The 7689-nt window shown below is 41.1% G+C and overlaps 1 non-coding gene across 1 annotated transcript; it reads right to left on the reverse strand.

The window, feature by feature from the left end:
* Positions 1–2621: 2621 nt before the first annotated feature.
* Positions 2622–2722, reverse strand: LOC123323232. The gene has a single exon (XR_006539295.1). It is a non-coding gene; the product is annotated as a small nucleolar RNA U13 (small nucleolar RNA).
* Between the last annotated feature and the right edge of the window lie 4967 nt (positions 2723–7689).

A 7689-nucleotide genomic window follows, 5' to 3' on the forward strand; every position in this document is an offset into this window, starting at 1 on the left:
CTTCTCCAGACTGTAATAGATACCTTTCCTCTGATGCTAGCGACAAGAATCAGAGCTGACAAATTTAGCACAATCGAAACAAAGATGGCAACTCTTTTTTTTTTTAAAAGATTTTATTTTTTTATTTGAGAGAGAGAGAGGACGAGCAGGGGTAAGTTTACAGGGAGAGGGAGAGGGAGAAGCAGACTCCCTGCTGAGTACGGAGCCCAAGGTGGGGGTGGATCCCAGGACCCCGAGATCATGACCTGAGCCGAAGTCAGATGCTTAACCAACTGAGCCACCCAGGCGCCCTAAAAATGGCAACTCTTAAGCAAACCGAAAGTGGTGAATTTTGTTTTTTCATTTGAATGTACATTGGACTTAAGCCTATTTTCTGAGTGTTTAATTGTTAAGGAAAATAAAGTGCAGAACAGAATAAAATGTTGAAAATATGTAAAGATTGGGTCAAAAGGCTTCATAAAACTTAGGATGCTTTATTTTCTCACAGTAGCCTGTACGTTCTATATGCCATTCAGTTTTCCTGTTCACATGTTGACCTCATTACTCTGGGAACTCCTTGAGGGCAGGCTGGGCAATATTTAGTTACCTCTGTATTTCCTAGTTTCCAGCACAGTGGCTGGACCATGCTTGACATTTAATGCAAATTGTTTAAGCTTATACTTAAATTCTGGAAAAGGACCTGTTTCAACTCCCCATTGTCAGTGTCATCTCAGACCTGTCGACGACCCAGGACAGAGCCGGTGGAGAAAGGGGCAGCTCGGTGAAAGGGGTGTACCTTGTCCAATTTAGACATAGAAATGACTTTCCGTTATGGTCGGTTATTTTGAGAGGGTTAGACATGATTTACATGTCAGTCAGTGGCCAGGATGGTTCTCATGTCTGGAGGGAATTTATGTCTCTGCTCTTCTTTGCTTAGGTTTTGAAACTTTCGTTATTTAATAATAGTTGCTATTTATTTAGCACTACAGCATGTCAGGTGCAGTGCTGAGGGCTTTACATAATGAGCTGTCCTTCAATAACCACAACAATGCTATGAGATGGGTAATCCTTATAGATAAAGAATCTGCGGATCTGCAAAGTTAAGCAAATTGTCCGAGGCCACACTGTGGGAAATGCAATAACTGGGATTAAAATTCAGGTCTTTCTTACTCTAGAGTTTGGCCCTTTCCAGTGGTCTTCTTTCCTGCTCAAGCAGAGCCCCTAGACCTTTAGAATGGAATGATGGATCTCCTGACTCTCTCTCCACACCGGGATCCTTTCTCCAGGTATAAAAACTCAAAATCCCAATTATCCCTCTGAGAAAGTGATAGCTAAATTTTCCAGTCCCCAGTTTGAACTGGTTAATACACCTTCCCTTTCTTACACACCATGCTGAAGGAGGCATTTTACAAAGTGGCAATGTGAGGTACACAGATGAGCAGGGAACTTTACTTTGTGTGCCCCCTCAACATCTCTTGTCATATCTGTACTTGGAAGGGTTGATATGATGATTAACTATGTTACAGAAGACTATTGGTTATATAGGGCATATTTAATAATATTTTCTCTTTTCATGTATATATATCCACAGTGCTGAGCAGCAGTGTTGTTAACCCAAATTGGGGATTGTACAAAAGTCCTTCCTAAATGGCTTTGGAATGTGTTAAAATATGTCTATATATATTTAAAGAATCATAAAAGGTAAGAGCTGGGGTGCCTGGGTGACTCCGTCAGTTAAGGGTCTGACTCTTGGTTTCAGCTCAGGTCATGATCTCAGGGTTGTGAGATTGAGCCCCACGTCAGGCTCCGCACTCAGTGGTTTGTCTGCTTGAGATTTTCTCTCTCTTTCCCTCTGCCCCTCCCCCACTGCACTCTCTCACACACTCTCTCTCTTTCTAAAATAAATAAATCTAAAAAAAAGATAACAGCTACTGGATATTTATTGTAACAGGTTTCCAGTATGTTAAGGCTAGAAGAACTTAAGTTAATTCAGAAATCTCTGGATAACGTGGATAATACACCCAGAGGTAGACATGAAAACTTCCCTTGAAATGGAGAGGTAGAAAAAGTAGATTTTATTAATCCAGTGTTTTTCTTATTTTTCATCTGTCATCTAAAGGTGTATTGAAATTCTGTAGCTTGAAACTTCAGACTTGATCACATTTCTTTACCCTGGATGAAGTGTCTTAAGGGTGAGAAGGCCACCTGGCTGTTTCAGAATGAGATTGATTGGAAGTCCCCGTCCCCCAACTCCTCTGCCCCAAGCTATGCCTTGTCTTCTTATAGTCAGCTGATCGGGTCACACTTTAATTCTAATGGTACATCCAGAGGTGACCATCTCTGCTAGACTTACTTACTCATTTGGAGTTTGTTGTGATGCCGAGTCCTTGGGGGAAGTGATGGCATGGGTGTAGGGGTGGCATCCCCGTGCCCTGTACCAGCAATATTAGTGCTGAACGCTGCAGCATCTCATGCTTGGGGGTGAGGGAAGTGGTATCCTCACCAGGCTGATCCTTCACAGAGATTTTCAGCCTGTTCTTAACTGCGTCTTTCAAGCCTTGTTCTCCTTCTGAGCTGGAGATTTTGTCCTCCCCATATACCCTCCAACGTTTTTAATTAGTTAATTAATTATTATTTTTTCACATCAGAGGGGTAATGTGCCAAGGTCGTAACAGGTTTGAGGAAGGCACATGTCACAGTGGTGTGAACAACCAGTCATCATGCTTATGAACTACAAAAGGATCCAAACATTTCAAATTTAAAATATAAAAGAATATGGGGCGCCTGGCTGGCTCAGTCAGTGGAGTGTGTGACTCTTGATCTCGGGATTGTGAGTTTGAGCCCCATGTTGGGTGTGGAGATTGCTTAAAAATAAAACCTTGGAAAGCCTGGGAGTTTCAGTTGGTTAAGTGTCTGCCTTCAGCTCAGGTCATGATCCCTGCTCTGAGGGAAGCCTGCTTCTCCCTCTAGCCGCCGCTCCCCCTGCTTGTGTTCTCTCTCTCACTCTCTGTCAAATAAATAAATAAAAAAAATCTTTTTTTTTTTTTAAGATTATTTATTTATTTATTTGAGACAGAGAGAATGAGAGACAGAGAGCACGAGAGGGAAGAGGGCAGAGGGAGAAGCAGACCCCCTGCTGAGCAGGGAGCCCAATGCGGGACTCGATCCCGGGACTCCAGGATTATGACCTGAGCCGAAGGCAGTCGCTTAACCAACTGAGCCACCCAGGCGCCCATAAATAAATAAAATCTTTAAAAAAAATAAAACCTTAAAAAAAAGAATAGTATGATGAGCTTGCATATACTCTGCTTTATTTCTCTCTTTCACTGAACCATTGGAAAGTAAGTGGTGGCATGATGATGCTTCACTCTAAAAACCACATGTATTTCCTGAGTACAAGGATGTTGTCCTACATAGCCACAATGCCATTATCATATGCAAGAAACATAACCTTGATATAAAATCACTGAGTACAGTTCATGTTCAAATTTTCCTTAGTCCTTAAAACGTCTTTTATAGCTACATTTTTTTTTTTTAGGCAATGTAATCAAACCTTTAATACCACTTTTGTGCTAGATGAATTCACACATAATTGAAAATATCGGGGCACCTGGGTGGCTCAGTCTTTAAGCGTCTGCCTTCGGCTCAGGTCATGATCCCAGGGTCCTGGGATCAGGTCCCACATCGGGCTCCCCCTGCTCTGCGGGGAGCCTGCTTCTCCCTCTCCCACTCCCCCTGCTTGTGTTCCCTCTCCTGCTGTGCCTCTCTCTATCAAATAAATAAATAAAATCTTAAAAAAAAAAAAAGAAAAGAAAATATCTTAGATCATCTCAAATATCCCAGGACTCAAGTTTGATTAATTTTCTATTTCAAACCCAAGTCCATATTCAATAGTGTTTCATCTAAGGATATTTTGAAACATGTGACATTTGGTGTTAATACTTTTGGAACTCTGGAATAACCCGTGCCCAATATTCCCAATGTGTTAAAACTAGAAAGAAAACTCCTTTCTTTTAGCTGTTTTTGTTGTTCTTATTGCTGGTTTTTTTTTTGTTTGTTTGTTTGTTTGTTTTTTACCATGTTAACCATTTTTTTTTAAAGATTTTTTTTTTAAAGATTTTTTAAATTTATTTTTTGACAGAGAAAGACACAACGAGAGAGGGAACACAAGCAGGGGGAGTGGGAGAGGGAGAAGCAGGCTCCCCTCGGAGCAGGGAGCCTGATGCAGGGCTCAATCCCAGGACTCTGGGATCATGACCTGAACCAAAGGCAGACACTTAACAACTGAGCCACCCAGGCGCCCCTACCATGTTAACCATTTTTAAGTGTAGAGTCTAGTGATGTTAAATATATTCACATTGTTGTGCACCAATCTCTTTAACTCTTTTCATCCTGCAAAACCGAAACTCTGTATCCATTAAACACTAACTCATATATCTCCACCTCCCCACCAGCCCCTGGCAACCACCCTCCTACTTTCTGTCTCTATGAATTTGACCACGCTAGGTACCTCATGTAAGTGGAATCATGCAGTATTTATCTTTTCGTGACTGGCTTATTCCATTTAGCAGTTTCCTCAAAGTTCACCCATGTTGCAGTGTATGACAGGATTTCCTTCATTTTTCAGGCAGAATAATGTTCCATTCTATGTAAATACCACATCTTGTTTATCCATTCATCTGTCAATGAACTGTTGGGTTGCTTCCACCTTTTGACTATTGTGAATAATGCTGCTTTGAATATGGGTGTTGTTTTCTTTTTGAATCCAGGATCCAAACAATAATTATACACCCAATATTGTGCTAATAAATTCACTTTCTGCTAAAAATAGCTGGTGTTGAATTAGTGCTAGTCATCAGGGACTCAGACTCAATCCAAATGCATATGGATAGCAACTTGTACATGATTGAGCTTGATTAAAAACCTGATGCTAAATACAGAAACCCATAGTGGGTGTTGGTGAGTGTGACTGCACCTTACTTTTGGGATTAGCCTTACACTCCTGGCTTTTCTCCATCTTTACGTCCCCCCCTCATTCTGCCTCAGGGGAAATGCTGAGTGAGGAGATAGAAACTGTGTGTGCATGACCCAGAGTCTTCCTCTCCTCTTCCTTTGGTTGCTAGCTACCCTCATGTGCCTTCTGTTTTGCAATTCTGGGGATAAGGTGGGAGTAAGGGCTGGCTCTGTTTCAGTGTTGCCACAACTGGGTGGATAATCTGTTGATTATATGGTTTGACTCCCCAGCTCATCTAGTACACAAATATTTGGCCCTCATCTTCTAACTCTTTGTTTTATTTATCAGTTGGCTCATCCAGGATGAGGGGAAAATATTGCTTTTTATTGGGCTTCTTAAAACACCTCAATTATCAGGGAGACACCTGAATACCAAACTCTACCATCTACCTGCACTGTGGACCCACTCCTGTTGCATAAGTCTACTTGGGATAACAAGTTACAGTCTGGAAGATGGCAGGTTCTCTGTAGACCCATGTAAAAGAAATATGGTATTGCCAAAGAGATATTAGCATTAAACTAATTTGGCTTTCTCCACTCTAGGGACCTTCCTGTTGAGGTTACTAATGCCAGTTATGAGAAAGAGTATTCCTCTTTGCTATAAGCGCAGGGAAAAGTTTACTCTTTTTAAAAACTCTATTTAGAAAAAATTTTTTTCATTGCTGAAAACCTGAGAAAAGCAGAAAAGTACAAAGAATAAAACAAAAGATACAAAAGCTTATCACCCAGAAATAACCACTTTTCGTGTTTTAGTACATCAATTTTATCTCCAACCCACACTTCTCCTTTGAGCTCCAGAACGTGTATCAAACATTTCACTTGATAGTACATCTCGAATGTCTCAGACTCTACACTCAGCATGACCAAGAATAAACTCCTACTCCTCTCCCCCACACCTGTTCCTTTAGCAGTGTTCTCCATATCACAGTGTTGGTATCTTCATTCATACAGCTGTTCACACTAGAAACCTAGGCCATTCTTGAAAATTCTTTTCCTTTACATTCCACATCCAATCCTTCAGCAAATTCTGTTGATTCCAACTTTTGTTTTGTTTTGTTTTTGTTTTGTTTTTGGTGGGCAACAAAGCAAAGTTTATTGATCGATAGTAAAGTGATAGTACAAAGCTCCCGAAGAGGGAGGGGACCCGAGAGGGTTGCCCTGATTTTAACTTTTCTGTATACCTCAGATTCATTACTTGTTTCTCCCCCCAGCACTACTCCCCTGTCCGTGCTGCCATCATAGGCCATCTGGATTTTGATAGATTCCACACTGGTCCCTTTCTCTTCTAGCTCACTCCTGCTGGCCCCTTTTTAAATTACCTTGGATTAGACTGGGTTACTTCTGGGAAGAATTTCCCAATGGATAAATTCTTCTATGAATTGTTGTGACTGTGGGTAGAATAATATTTCTGATGCACAGGGTGGAGTGATGGAAATGTTTATTTCTCTGGGGAAATGGTGGTCTGTGGGCCCCTCTACACTGATTATATGGAAATTATCCAAGATAACATGGGAACAATAGACAACCTGTAGGTATTAATAAAGGCCATTGTGCTGAAGGAGTTTTTGGTCTAAAGCCAGAAGCCGGGTTTAGACTGAAATACACATACTTTCTTTTTTTTTTTTTACATTTTTAAAAAACATTTTATTTATTTATTTGACAGAGACAGCAAGAGAGGGGACACAAGTAAGAAGAGTGGGAGAGGGAGAAGCCGGCCTCCCGCTGAGCAGGGAGCCCGACGTGGAGCTCGTTCCCAGGACCCTGGGATCCTGACCCGAGCCGAAGGCAGACGCTTAATGACTGAGCCACCCAGGCATCCCCACATACTTTCTTTTATATAGAAAGGTTTGAATAATAATAGCTAATGCTTACATAGGGTTTCATATATGCCAGACATCATTTTTTAAAAATTTTATTTATTTAATTTTATTATTTTTTTTTAGAGAAGGCAAGAGAGAGATATGTGGGGGAGGGACAGGGGGAAAGAGAAAATCCCAAGCAGGCTCCATGCGCAACTCTGAGAGCATGACCTGAGCCAAAATCAAGAGTCAGACACTTAACCTACTGATCCACCCAGGCGCCCCTGCCAGACATCATTTTAAAGGCTTCACATGTATTTATTCATTTCCCCTTCTTCACAAACACATGGAGGTAGAGACTACTACTATCACCAATTTACAGATAAAGATACTGAGACACTGATCTATTTTTAAAATCCTTTTTTTTTTTAAAGAGTATTTATTTGACAGAGAGAGACAGCAAGAGAGAGAACACAAACAGGGTAAGTGGGAGAGGGAGAAACAGACCCTGAGGGAGAGGACCCTGGGATCCTGACCTGAGCCGAAGGTAGACGCTTAACCACTGAACCACCCAGGCACCCCTAAAATCCTTTCAATAAACCATAATCAACTGACCTTGCTTTAACCTTATGCCTATCTGTAGTCCTTAGTCCTCTGGGTACTATGTTTGGTATTGCTATTCCTTCAGGACTGAAGTTTTGCCTCTCTCCTCCAGCTTATTCCCAGAGCTAACATTCTTTCATAAACTTCAAACCTGAGGGCTGCCACCAGAGCCCTTAATACCTTTTTTTTTTTTAACAGTCCAGAGATCGATCAATCTTTCTTTCTTTCTTTCTTTCTTTCTTTCTTTCTTTCTTTCTTTCTTTCTTTCTTTCTTTCTTTCTTTCTTTCTTTCTTT

Source organism: Neomonachus schauinslandi, chromosome 1, assembly GCF_002201575.2.
Source record: "Neomonachus schauinslandi chromosome 1, ASM220157v2, whole genome shotgun sequence".
Taxonomy (NCBI): domain Eukaryota; kingdom Metazoa; phylum Chordata; class Mammalia; order Carnivora; family Phocidae; genus Neomonachus; species Neomonachus schauinslandi.